The following is an 18,585-nucleotide window of genomic DNA, read 5'->3' as shown; positions in this document are numbered from 1 at the left end:
ATCTGTTCCCAGAGCACCACGCTTCCACATAAATGAGATAAAAACCATCAGATTCAAAAACTTCTGTGACTGTTTCTAGAATCGATAGGCATTACATAACCAGGTGGTAAAACTTACATTAAACCATATCATGAAATATTTATTCTAATTGTAGTAACTTCTCATCCAGTTGTGTCTTTTACTCACAAAATAACTCACTAGTATTTTAACGAAAAGCTTTAGTCATTGGTCAATTCAGACTATTCAAGGGGTACCTAAAGTTTTCAAAATTATGTGTACAGTCAAAGGAATGATGGTTATTCCTGAAGGGCTCTGGCGGGCCTGAGAATGGCAAACATGGCTTGGGCAGCTCTTGCCTCCCCTCTTCCCTCTTCCTCGCTGAACCATTAGCTAGCTAGTCACTAAGGTCCCTTCCCTTGTTTGACCACTTTCTCTTCCTGAGGCTGGCCACCAAGATCCAGCCATCAAAATGCTATACTGACCAAGTCTGTCTGATCAAAATTAACCAGCTCATCCTAACACAGGGTTCCCCCCATTTCCCTTTATAAAATGTTTGCCTGCGGGCCATGTCTGTCTCATCTCCATTCAGAGGCAGTCCATTGTCCCTCCAGGCCTTCCCCTGCCCCCTTGTTTCCTTCCCCTTCTTCCTCATCCTCTATCTCCTGTCTTTGCCTCTTATCTCTGCCCTCTGTCCCTCTGGGGCAAATAAATCTCCTTTGTGCTGAGAACTTGGTCTTGGAGTGTCCTCTGCCAACTCTGGTCCTTTCAATTCCTGTATACATTATTTATTTTTAAACAGTAACTATTCTGACATTTACTTTTTTTTAAAATTTTGCAATTATATTATTTTCCAGTAAAATATATTTTGAAAATACTTCCAATTCCTTTTTTCTTTCAGTCCATTATTTTGTGTGTGTGTGTGTGTGTGTGTGTGTGTGTGTGTGTGTATGTGTATGTGTGTGTGTCCCAATAAAGTTTTAGAAAGTCTAAGAAGTTATTTAGGCTGGGCAGTGGTGGTGCACTCCTTTAATCCCAGCACTTGGGAGGCAGAGCCAGGCGGATCTCTGTGAGTTCGAGGCCAGCCTGGACTACAGAATGAGATCCAGGACAGGCACCAAAACTACAGAGAAACCCTGTCTCGAAAAAAAAACAAAAAACAAACAAACAAAGTTATTTAATTGAATTTATGGAAAGAAACAGACGTGGCTACTCCCGGGGTTAAGGAGAAACCTTACAAGGTCTTAGTTACAGCAGTTTGCTCCATTGCTTATATAATTGTGTTGAATATGTAGTCTCAATGTTCTTCTTCCTGAGCTCAATAGACTCAGGAGAGAATTCAAATGATGAAAATTAGTCCAAATGTTCACTGCTGGGCTTAAAGAGGGAGGATGGATGGAATCTGAGCTTCTAGAGAGAAGCAAGTTCCTCGTGGTTGTTACAGTACATCACATAGAGTAAACAAGAAGGCATTTCCCAAAATGAAGATGCAGTGCTGGCCACGAAGGGTAAGAGAGTTTATATAAAAACTATTTCTTTTCCTTTTTCATGAGGACTACAACTAGTTCTTCCTAGGTCAGGTGTTTAAGTAAATGAAGTAAGGGTGTTTTCTTTTTGCACACCTTGTTTTTCTGAGCGCTACTACAGTTCTCAGGATCTGGCATCTGACACCATGTGATGTCAGGTGGTACAGCTGAATAATTCTTTTAAGTGCCTCAAGTGTGAGGAGAGAGATCATATCCATCAGTGGGGGAATGTGGAGTGGCTTTCTTCAGTCTGTGTTGAAAACACTTTTATAATGGCCATATCTTGTTGTTTTTTGTGGGGAAGGGGAGGTTAAGACACAAAGTCTCCCTCTGTAGCCCAAGCTATCCAACACCTGGTCCTGACTCCTCACTCTCCTGAGTGCCAAGATGGCCATGTGTGCTCTCAGGCCTGGCTGCTCAGTTGCTTTCTGGAAACCAGGGAAAGTGGAGGTCGGAGTACAACTCAGCTGTTGCTCCTCGGGAACGATCCACCGCTTTTGTTTTTGTTTGAGACAGAATCTCTCACTGTTCTAGCAGTCACAAAGTAGAACAGCCTGGTTAGCCAATGAGTTCCAGAGATTTGCAAGCTTCTTCCTCCCCAGCACTGGGGTTACAAGCACATGCCATCATGCTCAGCATTTAGCAATTTTTACGTGGCTTCTAGGGAATCTAAGTTCCAATGCTTGTCTAGCAAGTACTTTACTATCTCTCCAGCAGCCCCGCCTCTTTGTTTGTTTGTTTGTTTTTTGTTTTGTTTTTTGTTTTTCGAGACAGGGTTTCTCTGTATAGCTTTGTGACTTTCCTGGAACTCACTCTGTAGCCCAGGCTGGCCTCGAACTCACAGAGATCCGCCTGGCTCTGCCTCCCGAGTGCTGGGATTAAAGGCATGTGCCACCACCGCCTGGCTTCCCTGCCTCTTTTGATATGTGACTCCAGCTCCAGAAAGCACCTCTAGTCTTTTTTCTTTTTTTTTTTTTTTTTTTTTTTTTTTGGTTTTTCGAGACAGGGTTTCTCTGTGCAGCTTTGTGCCTTTCCTGGAGCTCACTTGGTAGCCCAAGCTGGCCTCGAACTCACAGAGATCCGCCTGCCTCTGCCTCCCGAGTGCTGGGATTAAAGGCGTGCGCCACCAACGCCCGGCCAGCACCTCTAGTCTTAACAGTGAATCACCTCCAATGGTCCAGCTTTATGCACCCACATGTAACCCTATATCACCTTGGGGACTATCAGAAAAAACAAATAAACAAACAAACAAAAAAAAACAAAACCAACATGCCATAAATGTAGGGAGAAAGACACAGAGGAGTAAAGAGGCCAAACGCCACAAAAATCAATGAACGACATCATCACCTAGAACTCTGGCGTGTGAAAATTGTTATTTGCGAATAACTGTTTAGACAATGTAGACAGTGGCATACACAGAGCTTGGCACATGGATTTTGCATGTCAGTGAGTTCGTTGGCCTCACATTCAGAGAAATGAATTAAAACACATCCAAGAGGCTCAGGATGCTGGTGCAGAATACTACTTATAACTCTGGTACAATGAAATCGAGGAACATTTTCCTCTTGAGCAGATGTGATCATTATGAACATATTTTTCTGAAGTTGTTACCAAGTTTTGCACTGACTTCCCTTTGATCAGAACTGCCCTGCCTCAGTGTGCGTGCATGGTGCACAGGCCCACCATGTCCTAGTGCACATGCGTGCTGAGCAGAAGAGCCAGCATGAGGTCAACCTCTGCTTCTCTTTCTGGTAGCCCCATTTCTTTCCTAGAATTAAGAAAACGCCAGCAGAACTGTCACAAGATTTCTGTAAACACAGTAAGGGCATTTGGAAAGAGCTGTTCTTAATTACACTCTGTACCTCCATCCACTAAGCACGGTTCTTTTGGTTTCCAGGTTACGGCTGCCTGGGAGGGAGCCTCACACCTTTAGAAAGCCCTGCGGATCTGACTGGCTTCTTTACTGTTGAATGCTCCACACTGGACTTTCTCCACTACCACCTGGTTTGTTTTCTCTTTGGGACCCGGCACTGATTCTGACATGACTGCTAACTCAGCAATCCAGGGTCATTGCCCTGTTGCCTCATGGGTAGGATGTCATCATGCCTGCTGTCCTCCCTCCTCCTTTAGACTTGGATATCGATATTCTTCCTCTCAGTCATTGTGGCTTTCTCTCGTCATGTCCTGTAGATGTCCCTCTAACTCCTATATGTGGACTACTTGTGCTTTCCCATATGTCCAGAAGAATCTGCAAACTCAAATGCTTTGTAGGCATCGAACCAGAGGACCTTTCCCTCTAGTCAGAGTGTATAATCCCATCACCAAGTCAACACTCTAGTATATATACTTTCTGTCATACTCGTTTTTCTACCTGGAAAACCGTGAAGAAAACCTTTGGTCCCGTTGAAAATCCTTTGCAATGTTCCCAGGCAGAATCACTCACCCACTATCCTATTTTCACTTTTTATCTTAAAGCCCTGGACCTTTCTTTGTTCTACCTGTGTATAATCGCTCTGAAAGTAGTAGAATAAGGAAATAGCTGACATGAGCATACCAATCGAAGTAAAACCAGCAACAGACCCAGCAGCATCGCATAAGGAGTGAATAGAAGCTAGCTAACTGGAGCGGCTGTTAGCAAGCACACCACAGGCCAGAGAAATGGCTCTGTGGGTAAAGCTTGATGGCCTGAGTTCTACCCCCAGGACCCATGCGAAGGGGGGAGAAGAATATCGACTGCACAGAGTTACCCTCAGACCTACACGTGCATGCTGTGGCAGGTACACACCACACCCCATATTGCACACTACTAATAAATAAAAATTGCAAAAGTCTTAATACATGAGTCAGGTAGGAAGCAGAGCCGAGCTGTAAACCTCAAGGGCAGTCAGTCCCTCCATTCTTCACTTCTTGCACTGAACCCCACCTTCTGAAAGTCCCATAGCCTCCCAAAACATCACCACCATCTGGGGACGGAGTGCTCAAACTCGGGAGGTTGGCGGGGGCACATCACACATTCACTGTCACAGTAAAAGATGACATGGGGCGATGTTTTCAGTCAGAAGCTTCCCGTGTGTTCTCTTCTCCCACTTTCGTAAGGCTTGATGCCTTCTAGACAGGAAGTGCCGCATTACCCAGCGTCCAGCACAAAGATAAGGTGGAAAGGAAGCAGCCGCTGACCCTTGGTCATAGTCCATGAAATGGATACTTGTGAGGCCCTCATTTCTGTAGGTTGTTTTTCTCATTGTTGTATAATCTGCATGAATACTATGAGAAGTCCTACCCTAGGACAAACGTGAGTGTACAAACTTAGATGAGTCATATTCAGGGTCAGTCAGTGTGCAGAGCACCTTGGAAAGAGGAAATAAACCTTATGAGAATCTTTTCTTTTAAGCATACAAAATAACGAGTTCCGTATGACATTTTCATTTGTATATATTTTATACTCGTTCTTATGAGTGTCTTCATTTTGATGAAGTGGTTGGGATTAATATGTTGGGCTGAGCCTCTTTCTTGCTTTTTTTTTTTTTTTTTTTTTTGAAGGTCTTGCTTTGTATCCCAGGCTGACCTTTAACCTATTATCCTAATGTGTCTGCCTTCAGAATAAGGAACTTGCAGGCATGTGTTGCCACGCCCAATTTCAAATTTAGCTTTGTATTTGACATTTAATTCCTCAGTCTATTTTGAGCTCCCTTTGTTTGTGTGGTACCAAAGTTCAAAGCCAAGGCCTCTCCATGCTAAGCAAGTGCTCTGGTCCTAAGGCGTGCCACCAGCCCTGACAGGGTGCTTTCGATGCTACTGGTTAGGCCTCGACGATGACGACAAGACTACGAGAAACCAGTGAATAACGGCCAACTTGGGGATCTTTATACTTACATGTTTGAAAGGTAATGCTTCTCTATTTAGAAAGGACTTCTTTTAAAAAAGCTAAAATTCATTTTCATGACAAGAACCATCGAAAGCTATTCTACAATCAATAACACCTTAAGAATGCTGCCTGAAAGTCACCTCTGTTCCTCAGTTTTTTCGTCTGTCACATCAGACGGAGACGTTAGAAGACATAATGGATGAGTGAACCTATATATGGACAGTACCATGAATTGGATGTTCACTGTTTTGATGCAATGTTACATTGATTTCTCTCTTTGCTGTTAAAATGCATTGTAAGCATCCTTGCACGTATTTCAGCATACATTTGTACACGTGATACTTCAAGTGAAAAATTAAAGGTTTGAACTTCTGCCAAACTGCTGTCCACTAAGAATGATAAAAAAAAACTTGCATATACATCAATAATGCTTTTGTTTCACTGCTTATTTGCCTACATTCTTTTTAAAAGATTTTATTTTTTGTTGTTGTTTGTAGTTGTCAGTGTGTGCACACACGCACGCACGCACGCACGCACGCACATGTGTACATGTGAGCATGAACTCGTGTACATCAAGGTGCCCACAGAAGCCAGAAGAGGGTATTCTATTCCCTGGAGTTGGAGTTACAGGTATCTATAGGTCATCAGCATTGGGCACTGGGAACCAAACTACAGTCCTCTGCAAGAGCAGCAAGCTGAACTGCTGAGCCATCAGCCAGCCCTGTTGTGGACATTCATAGCATTGCTACAAAGCTTTGAAATGTCTGAAATCATGACGGTGAAAATGAGCTTGCTATTTTCTCTTACTATACATTAAATTAAATATACTTCTGAGTGGCAGATTTTCTGAGTCTCTCTTTAATCATGTATTTATGTGTTTATTTCACCCTTACCCTTGAAGTCACTTAATTGTGCAGAGAATTCTAGATTGCAAAGTGTTTCGCATTCTCATGTTTGAGATATTATTATATGGTTCTGGCTTCTTTTGTTGCTGAAGGTGAGAATCACAAAGGTAATTCATGGTACACATTGAAAGAGAAATAACCACATGCATCTTAGCAGTTTCTAAATGCATGTGTGGTAATAATTAATTACAAATAAATAAAAAGTATTTATTTGTAATTAGAGCCTGTTGGTAACATGGGAGCAATGTATACAAAATAGAGCTATTATACATGGTAAAATAAAACCTACAGTAATCATTATGGGTTCCTTTTTTAAATAGCTTGACTATTAATGCATGTTGATATGACTTAACTAAGGAAAAGAGCACAGAGAAATACTCATATGTTTTATGTAGCAGATTGGCTCTGTCACAGCACCCAAGCAACTGCCCAGCTCTGCACATGAACAAACCACACCTACTTTGTGCTCCCCAACAGTAGGATGCCCTGTAGTCTTCCCTGGAGCAGAAGGGGCAGGCTTGTGAGGAACTTTCCAAGAACATGCACCATCAGTCTGACATGCAGACAAAAGGATCTGTACTGTGGAAGGCTCTGACAGGAAGTGTGTCCCCACTGCCTATGGCTTCAGGGAAAGAGATGACTCTCTTGCTTCACTCTGGTTTAGATTTGGCTTCTCAGTGACTCGTGAACCTACCTACATCATGTCCTTTATCATAGGAAATCTCAGTTCCTCCTATGAAACAAACCAAACGGGATGCAACATTAAACTGATCTTGATTTGATTTATTTTCTATAAAAAGCAGTGGAATATTCTATGAGCTGAATGTTTGTGTTCTCCTTACACATCCATGCTACAATCTGGGAACCCAAAACATCTGTCTACAGTTCTAATCACCCAAATACATAGTACAGTCCTAAACTCAAAACATCTGTGCCAGTTTTAATCCCCCAAATATTCATGCCATAATCCTAACCCCCTAAACAGCCATGCTAAAGTCCAAATCCCTAAAACATCCATGGTACATTCCTAACCCAGAAAACATCCCTGTAACATTCCTAACCCCCAAATATTCATGCCATGGTTCTGGTTCCCCCAAAACATCAATGCTATAATCCCAGTCCCCAAAACGATAGTAACAGGAACCTGACCTTTGGGAGACATTTAAGCCATGAGTGCAGAGCCTATGAGAATACGAATCTTGGGCTTATCAAAAGTCATGAGTGGTCCGGGATGTGCTAGATTGCTTGTCTAGCATGCTTCAGTTCCTCCAGGTTTGAGTCTCAGCACTGCATAAACCAGGTAGGTACTGCATGCCTGCAGTCCCAGCATGTGGGAGGGAGAGGCAGGAGGATCAGGACTCCAAAGTCACCCCAGCTACATGAAGGGTTGAAAAACATGAGGCCCTGAGACAACAAAGAAAAGAATTAATTGGAAGATTTGCCACCAATAAAGTGCAAGCAGAAAGGCACATTGATTAGGACTCTACTTTTAAAAGCTAAGGTGGGAGCCAGACATTGTGGCCCAAGCTTGTAACCTCTGATGGTAGAGAGCAGAAAGATCTTGAGTTCAAGGTCAGCCTGCACTACATCCAAGAAGATGTCTCTAGAAAAAAAAAAAAAAGAAAAAAGAAAAGAAAAGAAAAAGAAAAAAACATCTTGGTGTGTATTTGAATCCTGAAGAAAGGAAAGCTCTGGCCGAGAATGTCTACATGAGGGCATAGTTAGCAAGGAGGGTACTTACTGTAGATCCTTGTATTCAAATGGAGTCTCAAAAATAATGCTAACATCCTACTTGAACATACAGAAAAAGCTAGGTGTCAGGCAGGGTTTTGTTCATTTGGTTGGTTTGGGGTTGTGTGTGTGTGTGTGTGTGTGTGTGTGTGTGTGTGTGTGTTTTGCTGGGATGCAGCCAATTTAAAAAAAAAACAACTAATTGCAAGTTTCAGCTTCAACATTAGAGGGTGCTATGCAGACAGACTCACCAAGTTTACTTTAGAGAATGCTATGCTGACAAGACCAAGACCTTGATCTGCTCCAAGTCTGCAATTCCTGGTAAACTGCTTGCGCCCGCTCCTCTTCAAGGGCAACTACTGTGGGCGGCTGTGCCCCAGTGTAATTGACAGCGGCCATGCGGCAGTACAGCGTCCTGCCCAACATCCAGGCGGTGCTGATGCCCAAGGAGACCGAGCGCCACCGCCAGATAGTAAAGCCCCACTGTGGACATACTTTTTAGAAAGAAAGGTTCCCAAGACCCAGCTGGGAGCCAAGCAGGGGTTCACAAACACTGTGTCTCAGGACTTCACACCCCACAACCTCTCTCCATTCCTTTCAGTAGTTACCATGACAGCCTCTTTGGTCTGTTTTCTGCAGCGTTACCTACAGGTAGTTTCCTAAAATTTTAGCATTGTATTTTCATGCATGCTGGGGTTTTGTGCAAGACAGTTTGGTGTGGTTTCCTATAAAGCACTTTAAGGCTTAGACTCTTTATTGGAAGTCAAGTTACAAAGAATTTTTTAAAAAATGTTAATATATTTCTTTCTCCAATTCTAAAAGATGTGTCTAATATTTTGTATTCAATGTGTTGAGACATTACTTGGCATTTAAATACTTTCATGTAAGTTGGTGCTGTGTACCAATTAGCTGTCAGTTCCTGCCAAGGCTTTGCCCAGGTGAATAAAAAGGTATGCTTTCTAGAATTAAAAAAAAAAAAAAGTTTGCAAAACAATTCTTATTGTGTGGGATGAACAATAGTAATCTATTCCGTTCTACTTTAGCTTAAACCATTTGTGATTTATTTACTTAATTATTTATTCCCTTTTTTTCTTTGATAACATCTCAACATATAACTCTGGCCTGGAACTCACAATGTAGTTCACTGGTCTCAAAAATGACATGAGAACCTGAGTTCTGTGCTTATAATTCCCCCGCACTGGAAAGGATGAGATAAATGAATCCCTGCCTGCCTCTGCCTCCCTCTTAAGTGCTAGATTAAATGCATGGGACACCATGCCTGGCCTGTTAATTTATTTATAACATTCTTTATGAGAGTGGTAACTTACAGAATGTACTGTGAGGAGGAGAGTAGCCGGTCGGTCAGAAGACTTGACTGCCCCATAGCCCAGCCATTGATTCAAGATGTGAAGAACTGCTGAGCCGAGCCAATAGGAGCCTGTCCTGGGATTTCTCAGACTTAGAACTGGAGCACAGCTGCTCCCCCTCGGTGAAACATGAGGTTTCAGTAGTGGCAGCAGATCTGTTCATGCTCTCTTAAGGATGAAGGGAAGTAAAAGCAGATGGTAAAAATCTGAGTCCGGCGGCTTGATACTGCGCTGCAAAAGGAGATTTAGTTCTCATCTCTTGGCTTCCAGGGCCATGTTTGTCTGTGTTGTCTGTCCTTCTGTGCCCTTTCACACACCCCCATCTTCACCTTTTCTCTTCCAAAGATGTTTGCCCCGACCTGTATGACATTAGGGTTGATCTGTTAGGGCAAGGAGAAACCAAGAAATGACAGGCACACATACCGAGAGGCTGGGGTCTCTGATGGAGATACACCAGCAGCAATGAAACTCGACATGTTTATCACAAACGGCTGGGGAGGAAGTGGGAGCTAATCTTGGGAGGGTCTCTGGGGAGCTATCCCGGGCTGCAGTCATCAGTGAGGGGGAAGCTGTGGTGGTTACTTTCTACATACATTGTTTTAGAGCTAAAGATCTGCTGGTTATCAACATCAGGACCTGAAATAGAGAAGGGCTTACCATTCCCCGGATAGATAAGGCCTTGCCATTCACATGTGTCTGAGACAATGGGGTCCTTGACATGGCCAAGCTCATGTCATGAATGCTCATTCATATATGAGTATACTCACTTCCCCAAACATTTCATCTGGACTCTGATCATTTATAAACACATTCTGAAAAGAAGCCACACCCAATAAGCACAATAAAAACTTAACCTTGTTGTGTAGAGGCCTGTAAATCCTAATCCTTTTTACTGGCTGGCCACAAAAGAGGTCAGTGATACCCATTGTCCTAATTTAGCAATAAGGAAGGGGGAAAAAAAAAAACAATCTGGATAGGTAAGGCAAGACAAGTATCAACACATACTGATCCAAATCGAGAGCTTTAATATAAATACTGGAACTTGAAAGAAGAAAATCAATCCTGAGGCAAACTTCTCATCTTCATAAAAATAGCACAGAGCCAAAGTGAAGACAGAAAGTAGGAGAGGGAGGGGAGAGGGAAAGGAGGATGATGGGGAGGGGTAGAGAGGGAGGAAAAAGTGGAGGAGGAAGGAGTATGTGGTGTTACATACCTTTAATCTCAGTGCTAGGGAAGAAGAGGCAGTCAGATCTGTGTGGGTTCGAGGCCAGCCTCAACTGCGAAGAGTCTTTCTGTCCTGTCTCCCCAAAAAATTTAGAGGAGAAGGGAGTGGGCTGGAGGTGGAAGAGATGAGTTATCCTTTGCATATTTCTTAAGTCCTGAACTAAAATCGACCTATATTTTACGGGATTAACACTGGGAATAATAAAATTGTTTTGTGGTCTGAGGAGATGGCTCAATAGGTACAATCCTGCTGTGCAAGCATAAGAACCTGAGTTTCATTCCTAAAACTTATGTGAAAATATAAGGTGTGGGCACCATGGGCCCTGGCCCCCGACTGTGAGTGACTGTGACCTTGCTTGCTGACCTTGATCAGATGTCCTCCCTATTCAGATTCCCTACCGGTATCCACCCTTCTGAATGCTTAAGGGAAGTTCCTTGTTTGTGTATCCTGCATATTGGGCGTTAACAACTTAGATGCAAGAATGTAGAACATTGGGTCTGGAATGTAGACCATTGGTAGCGAACTTCTGCCCTCCGGGGGTTCCTCCATTTGTGCTGTAAGCCTGTATTTAAGGTTTCTTCCCTCTTTCAATAAACGGCATTCGGCATTCAGCCATGGCGAATGACTCGCTGTCTCTTGTCTCTATTTTTAAATCCGCAGCCCTTCGCTCGGACATGGTGAACGGGTATTGGTAATGCGGGTGTTACCGCTACAATAAGGCACAACAAGTGTTCTGTGCTTATAATTCCCACACTGGAAAGGATGAGATGAATGAATCCCTGAAGCTTGCTGTCAACCAACTTAGCCCATTGAGCAAATTCCAGAACAAAGAGAGACTTTGTCTCAAAAATAAGGTAGACGGTGTATCCTGGATAGTTTTGTGTCAACTTGACACAAGCTAGAGTCACTTAGGAAGAAAGACTCCCAGTTGAAAAAGTACCTCTAGGCTGGAGAGATGGCTTAGTGGTTAAGAGCACTGGTTGTTCTTCCAGAGGACCCTGGTTCAATTCCCAGCACAGTAACTGCCTGTCATTCCATTCCAGGGGATCTGGACTCTGCAGGCACTGCACATGCTCCACATGCTGCATAGACACACATGCAGGCAATCAGTTACATCAAATAAAGATAAATAAATCAATTTTCAAAGGAAGAAAAGGTGCCTCCCTAAGATTTGGCTGTAAGTCTGTAGTGCATTTTTTAAATTACTGATTGATTCAGGAGGACCCACCTCACTGAATGGGCAGTGCCACCCTTGGGCAGTGCCACCCTTAGGCAGGTAGTTTCAGGACACTATAAGAAAGCAAGCTGGGCAAGCACCATGGGGAACAACACAGTAAACCGTGTTCCTCCAAGGCCTCTGCTTCAGTTCCTGCCTCCAGGTTCCTGCCAGGCCTGAGTTCCTGCCCCGACTTCCCTCAGAGATAGACTGTTACTTAGAAGTATAGCAAAATTAACCCTTTCCTCTCCAGGTTACTTTTGGTAATGGTATTTTATCATAGCAATAGAAACCCTAACTAAGACACAATGCTTGAGGAATAGAATGACCTCTGGCCTACACACACACACACACACACACACACACACACACACACACACACGCATGCATGTGTTCGAAAGAAGAGCAGAGTACCCAGATTCAACATGCTAACATCTTTTTCACTTCATCCAGCAGCACAGCCCACCTTTACCCTCCCTCTTCTCTCAAAGCATGCCTTAAGTGCAAAGAAAGTCACTAATTCACACCTAAGTAATAACTGACATTTCAGTTATGGAATATATGCATCTATTTAGCAACTCAGGCTTCCCAAATCAATTAACAAGGCCAACTCAATAGCCTCAAGAATAGACTGCCAAAATCAACAGAAAAGGTATGCCCTCAAATGGAAGAGCAATAATATAAATACTTAAATTTATGGATCCTGCTGAGAGAGGTGATACACACCTTTAATCCAGCACTTGGGTAGCAGAGGCAGGCAGACCTCTGTGAGTTTGAGGTCAGCCTGGTCTACATAGTAAACTCCAGGATAGCTGGTGCCACATAGTGAGACCCTATCTCAAAATAAATAAATAATTAAACCTATGAATTCCATCAAAAATATTTATTGATATGTTTAAAACAAGTAGGTTCTCAGCCAGGCGGTGGTGGCGCACGCCTTTAATTCCAGCACTCAGGAGGCAGAGACAGGCAGATCTCTGTGAGTTCGAGGCCAGCCTGGGCTACAGAGTGAGTTCCGGGAAAGGCACCAAAACTACACAAAGAAACCCTGTCTCGAAAAACCAAAAAAATAAATAAATAAAAATAAGTAAATAAATAAATAAAACAAGTAGGTTCCCTACATACATGTATATAGGCAACACTAATTGGATTCATGAGGATATAAAGAAAGAAAAAAAAAGACATGATATTGGGAGAGGGGGGGACATGTTGAGAAGGAGGGTTCGGGGGAGCCGGAAGTGGGAAATGGTTGATGACTATGATTGTGGTACACTGTATATGTGAATGAAGTTCTCCAAGGAGGGGTGGAGGAAAGGAAGAGAAAGGAAGTCTTATTTGACAGTCATGAAATCTTTCTACATTCCACATACCAACTTGGTTGTGTTTACTATTCTATGTGGAAACACTGAGCCCCTCCAGCTGTAAGTGCATCCTCAATTTTGTCTGCATCTTCTCCGAAGAGTGGGTTTGTCCCAGCTGTTTTTCTCTTCTCCCACACTGGAAGTTTGCCAGCTCAAGCTGAGTGTTCCTCGATGGCCAGCACACTGCACACAGACACTGTGAGGTGCACCAGAAGAGAGCAAGTTTACGGAGGCGCGGGGAGGAGTGTTTGCAGCCCGGAAGCCAGCCCAAGCGTGACCACGTGTGCAGGACAGAAAAGGCAAACAGCGAAGCAAAGCAGCAGAGATGGCCTCCCGCTACGAGCAGTGTGGCAACCAGTGAATGACCAGGTAATATTCGATCTGTGACCCGTGTCCGTGACCCAGTTCGTCATGGTGGACAAGGGGCAAAATCACAGTTTAACTTGATCATGGAGGCCAAAGCATCTGCCAGAAATCCTAATGAGGACTTGGGTGCTGAGTAGAGATGACACAGCATTTGGATTTGTGGCTTAGATTCTAAAGTTCCAGGGGATGTCCACTGCCATTGAGCCAAGCCTCTGTGTCAAGTGTCAGCTTTCTCGGTATGGATGAGTCATCTGCGCATGGCTGAACTTTGTGAGTACTCAGGAACTGTCCTTCCTCTGTCAGGGCTTGGCCTAGCCCTCTAGGCTGGAGACAACTGGCTTTTGTGGTTGCCTTAACTGTGCACTAACGTCCTCTGAAACATTGGCCAGAATCAGAACCAGCATCCTGATGAGTTGTCATATGGATAATTAGTAAGGACAAATGTTCACAAATTGTTCACAAAGCACTCCTCGGATATTCAAACTAAAGGTGGAGGGGGAATATGCACTCTACTTGCTCTGAGAGTGCCCGTACCACCACAAAGCAATTTCAAGCTCACCCAAGAGGAAAATATGTAATTTTTAAAAGGTGAGTATAACAATCTAAATCAAGAAAATATCTCAATATGTATTCAAGTATCTAAAAACTAATTGTAGTGAGGAAATGTCTTGGGTCTATTTGTGAAGTCAAACCAAGTAGAATGTTAAGTTCATGGGGTTAAAATACATGAACATTTTAAAGTAAAGTTAAATATTAAATTGTGAAACTAAGTCACATATTCCAACTTGGCTAATTTAGAGTTAGAAATACTTACATTCTAAAGTTGTTGATTACCCCACAGTACAGAGTTCTTTAAAAATGACTTGGGAAAAATATTTTACACAGGAGGTAAAACTTGTAAGATTCCACAATGAACTTAGACTGTTGGGTCCTGGAACTGCGCAGATAACAGGGAACAGACCACCAAAGTCTGTAAACCAGAAGCAACTTTATTAAAAGCACTGTGGGAGGAGGGGGACCAAAAACAAAAAAAAAAAACAACTTCCAACTAGTTAGGGGCCACAGAGAGTTATCTGGCTCTGTGACCCTGAGAAGGGACTACAGTGTCTTTTTAGAGTGAAAGGTTATATGCAGGGCAGAGAGGATATATTGGGATTTACTGCATTTTGGGCATCTTGGTGTCTTGGCGTCTAGGGTTTTTATGGCCTCTGATTACAGGGTATTAGTACAAGATGCTTATATAGCCTGGGTGTGTTCTAACTGCTTTCTCCTATGTGGGAGAATGTAGAACAAAGGGTCAGGTAGCTTGTTTTAAGGCCATTATCAGGCTATAGGCATACTTTTTTTTCATATTCCTGGGCTCTTCAATATTTTTCTATACTTAAATTTTAGACATGTACATAGAATGTGTCTGTACTTCTTTCTCTTATAAAGAAAACAAACTCTCAGGAAAACTCTTATCCCCCAAGATATAGACCTCTTGAATTATTTATCTCAGTGACAGATCCAGTACCTCCAAGTTCTCAGTCAGTGCTTCCCACTATTGAGAAGTGGTTTGTCCTCTTACGATACTTATAATCAAACACAAAATCAGAGGAGATCTTTCTAGATCATAAAGTAGGACAGGACTTAAAGTCACAATGAAGATGAACTGCCAGGGCAGCTTAATGCCTGCAGATTATTACTATTATTACTACTATTATTATTATTTTGTGTGGATGAGCCTGATATCAGCATTCAATCTGAGTCATAAACCTAGGGCCCTCTGGAAAGCTGAACATTATCTACCTACAGAGTAAAGTGGGTTTGAAGCATTAGCTCACTCATGAGACAAGGACAAACTCATGCTTCACCAGCTTGGAAGACAGTGAGGATGTTTTATACTTCCACGGTATTGGCAGAAGTCAATCAGAGAAATGAGCAAGCTTGGCTTCTGATGGGCTGCTGTGGCTGTTCCAAACTCATCCTGGGTTAGAAGTCAGTGTTGAGACCCCTCAAAAAGCTAGACATGGATCTGCCATATGATCCAGCTTGAACACTTTCTGAGAATACTCTCAAGGGACTCTATATCCTACTATAGATTTACTTGCTCATCCGTGTTCATTGCTCCTCTGTTCACAACAGCCAAGAAATGAAAACAGCCTAGATGTCCATCAACTAATGAAAGTATAATAACGATATGACGCATCGACCCAATAGAATATTATTTGCTAAAGACCCACTCCAGCGAGGCTCAGGTCCCAGTGAGGATGTGTGAAGTCTGAGGGCTGGGGTTTGGGGAGAGGGGATGACATACAGAATCTGAGGGTGAATCAGGATGGTTGCCCAGGAGTTTGTTGAAAAAAGGCTATACCTTTACATACTCAACAGGTTAGCCACAGGCTAGGTTGAAAGCAGATTCAATGATTCAGGGACAGAAAGTGGCCATTAACTTCATTATACTATTTTTCCTGAGACAACATTGATAAGATCAGCAAGTATCTAAATGCCTATTGCTCTCAAAGGTTCAGTAACTACCAGGAGCCCTCTTACATCAATGGAAGGTCCACAGTTCCTCCTGCCAGAGATAAGGAGAATGGCTGCTTTTAGCAAGCAGGAACTTTCCTCAAGGCCCTGAGGGAATGGAGGCCCTTATCCAAATGCCTGACCTTGGGAAAAGGACTTCTGGGGACCAGACTGTCCACTACAATCTAAGAGCAATTTTCATTCCTCCAGGGGCACGATACAGCATAGCGCTGAGCTGTTCCCTAACTGTGTTCCTTTGTGTCTTCTGTATGGGCCTGTTGCCCTCCTGCACTCCCCAAGAGAAGGTCCTGATGTCTTACTCTTTCCCACTATACGGTACCATTCTGATTACTCTATACTTATTAACTGAACTCTTGTCCCTAATGGCCTCAGGCTCTGGATCTAGATTGTACACTTTTCATCCTTGGAGTCAAGTGTGCCAGTTAGTAAATCTCTTACTTCCAGTTCTTGGTGAAATCAAGGGGCACAATGGGATTCTTGTGTGCAGACTTATCATGCTATATGGTTCAATGGTGGTAGAGATTTTTTCCTAAGAATTATTTTGTTTAAAGAGGCTGTCGTTTTATATATTTTCAGCCTTCAAAGTCTGCACAAAATTTCCCAAAGGAAAAGGCATAAGAGAACTCTCATAACATATGCTGAGAATCATTAAAAATGAAAGAAAAAAGGTGCTGGAGAATTGTGATCCGAAAACTTGAAAAAGTTGAAATGCTGGAACTTGGTCAAGCAGCAAAGGTCTATGCCAGTTTTCCAACCATAAAGAAAAATACAACTGTGAAATTAGCAGATTCGTGCATTTCTCAACCCTCATCAGAAAAGCTCCTTTTTACAATATAAGGTGATTAATACAGAGACCCCCAACTGGGTGACATGTAGGGAATAAGAGACTGGTATGATCAGCCTTAAAAGGCATCTCACTCCCTTGATCATGAGGCTCAGGGAGCATTGTAGAAGGGACAGAAAGACTGCAAGAGCCGGAAATAGCAGACATCTGCCCCGAAACTGTATTTGTCAGACACACAGTGCCATTGTACACATGAGCTTACAGCATCTGTGACTGCAAACACAGACCTGACCAAGACCAAGCCAGTCAAAACCCCACCGTGGTCAGGGCAGGTGCTTGTGAAGTCCCACCATGGTCAGGGAAGGAGCTCATGAAGTCCCACCATGGTCAGGGAAGGTGCTCATGAAGTCCCACCATGGTCAGGGAAGGTGCTCATGAAGTCCCACCATGGTCAGGGAAGGAGCTCATGAAGTCCCACCATGGTCAGGGAAGGAGCTCATGAAGTCCCACCATGGTCAGGGAAGGAGCTCATGAAGTCCCACCATGGTCAGGGAAGGAGCTCATAAAGTCCCATCATGGCCTATGAGCTATTGGCAATTGATGGCTGCTGGCATATGGAAAGGTCAGTTTTCGTCAGGGATTCGGACTCTGAAATGCTATCCATGCTCTAGTAGATGGCTGGTGATAGTGGTAGATAGAGAGGGAACTAGAAGGAGAAAATGAGGGCGATTTGATCAAAATGCATTATGTGCATGTATGAATTTTTAAAGCAATTAAGTGAGTTAGAGAATCTCCCATTGTACATGATAGCATGCATGCAAATTGAGAAATAAATCAAAATATTATTTTTATGTAGTTTGTCAATATAGAAGCAGTTAAAATGGGGAAAAAACATGGAAATTCATACCGAATTTATGAGAAAGGCTTGTGGTTTTTTTGTCTGTTTAATTTGGTTAATAAAGAACTACAGAGACCAAAAAAAAGGTGAAGCAACAGCGTGATAGAAGTTCAAGTTCATCTGTGAAATTAGGCTCACATAGTTCAAAGCAGAAGAAAACTAAAAAAGCGCAAAAACAAGAAAGAGGGGAAGTGCAGATGAATTTGATTGTCATTTATCTCTTTTTTTTAACCTTTTAACCTTTTCAAAACAGAGCAAAAGTGGTTAGAAACACCACCGTAAAGCAAAGCAGCCCAGCATAGGCGGGTGTCAGAGACAGCATGTCTCCGGGTGCTGGGGCGATGCCTGAAAGGAAGGAGCCTGCAGCTGCCTAGGGCGGGAGGGGCTGCAGAGGCGGGGAGAAGTCTACAGTCCAAAGACACCAGTGTCTTTACATTTTTCAAGCCATTTGGAAAGGAACCCTTCTTGAGCTTCCGGTTTGATGCCTCTCATTAATGTTTAACAATTCAGGCCCTGGAGTGGCAGAAAACCCCGGAGCCCTGGCACGAGGTAAGAGACGCCTGCTCAGGGGAAAGGCAGGAAGCTGTACCTCGGGCACTAAGCCGGTAAGTCACTTACCTTCACTGTGCAGCCAAAGGGCTCCCGGTCCTTCCTGATGACAGCTGACAGTTTCTGTACCTCAATGTTCTCCTGTTGACAAAATAAAAAGTGTGTGACAGAAGGTAAAAATCTCCATCCACAAAGATAACGGAGGGGGGGTGAGGAAGATGGAAAATGGGGAGAGGGGGAAAGAGATGGAAAGGGAGAAGGGGAGGGTT

The 18,585-nt window shown here is 43.2% G+C and overlaps 1 protein-coding gene and 1 long non-coding RNA gene across 4 annotated transcripts in view; one reads left to right on the top strand and one right to left on the bottom strand.

The window, feature by feature from the left end:
- Window positions 1-18,585, bottom strand: part of LOC119088036 — a 25,113-nt gene extending 6,528 nt beyond the window's left edge. Inside the window, exons 1-2 of one of the 3 annotated variants that reach the window (XR_005091596.1) lie at window positions 18,386-18,585; window positions 9,353-9,750 (exon numbers count right to left, since the gene is read on the bottom strand). This is a non-coding gene — a long non-coding RNA (uncharacterized LOC119088036). Of the gene's footprint in view, window positions 1-9,352; window positions 10,577-10,604; window positions 10,957-18,385 lie in introns of those variants that run through there. The other 2 variants (XR_005091595.1, XR_005091594.1) reach the window with 2 other exon arrangements.
- Slc17a3 (solute carrier family 17 member 3) overlaps window positions 13,497-18,585 on the top strand; it is a 28,523-nt gene continuing 23,434 nt past the window's right edge. Inside the window, exons 1-2 of the mRNA XM_037205888.1 lie at window positions 13,497-13,562; window positions 18,278-18,372. The gene's annotated coding sequence lies outside the window, so the exon portion shown is untranslated. The remainder of the gene's footprint in view (window positions 13,563-18,277; window positions 18,373-18,585) is intronic.

This window comes from Peromyscus leucopus, chromosome 5 (genome assembly GCF_004664715.2).
Source record: "Peromyscus leucopus breed LL Stock chromosome 5, UCI_PerLeu_2.1, whole genome shotgun sequence".
Taxonomy (NCBI): domain Eukaryota; kingdom Metazoa; phylum Chordata; class Mammalia; order Rodentia; family Cricetidae; genus Peromyscus; species Peromyscus leucopus.
The sequence above is the reverse complement of the archived record's forward strand: the minus strand, read 5'-3'. Positions and strand labels throughout refer to the sequence as shown.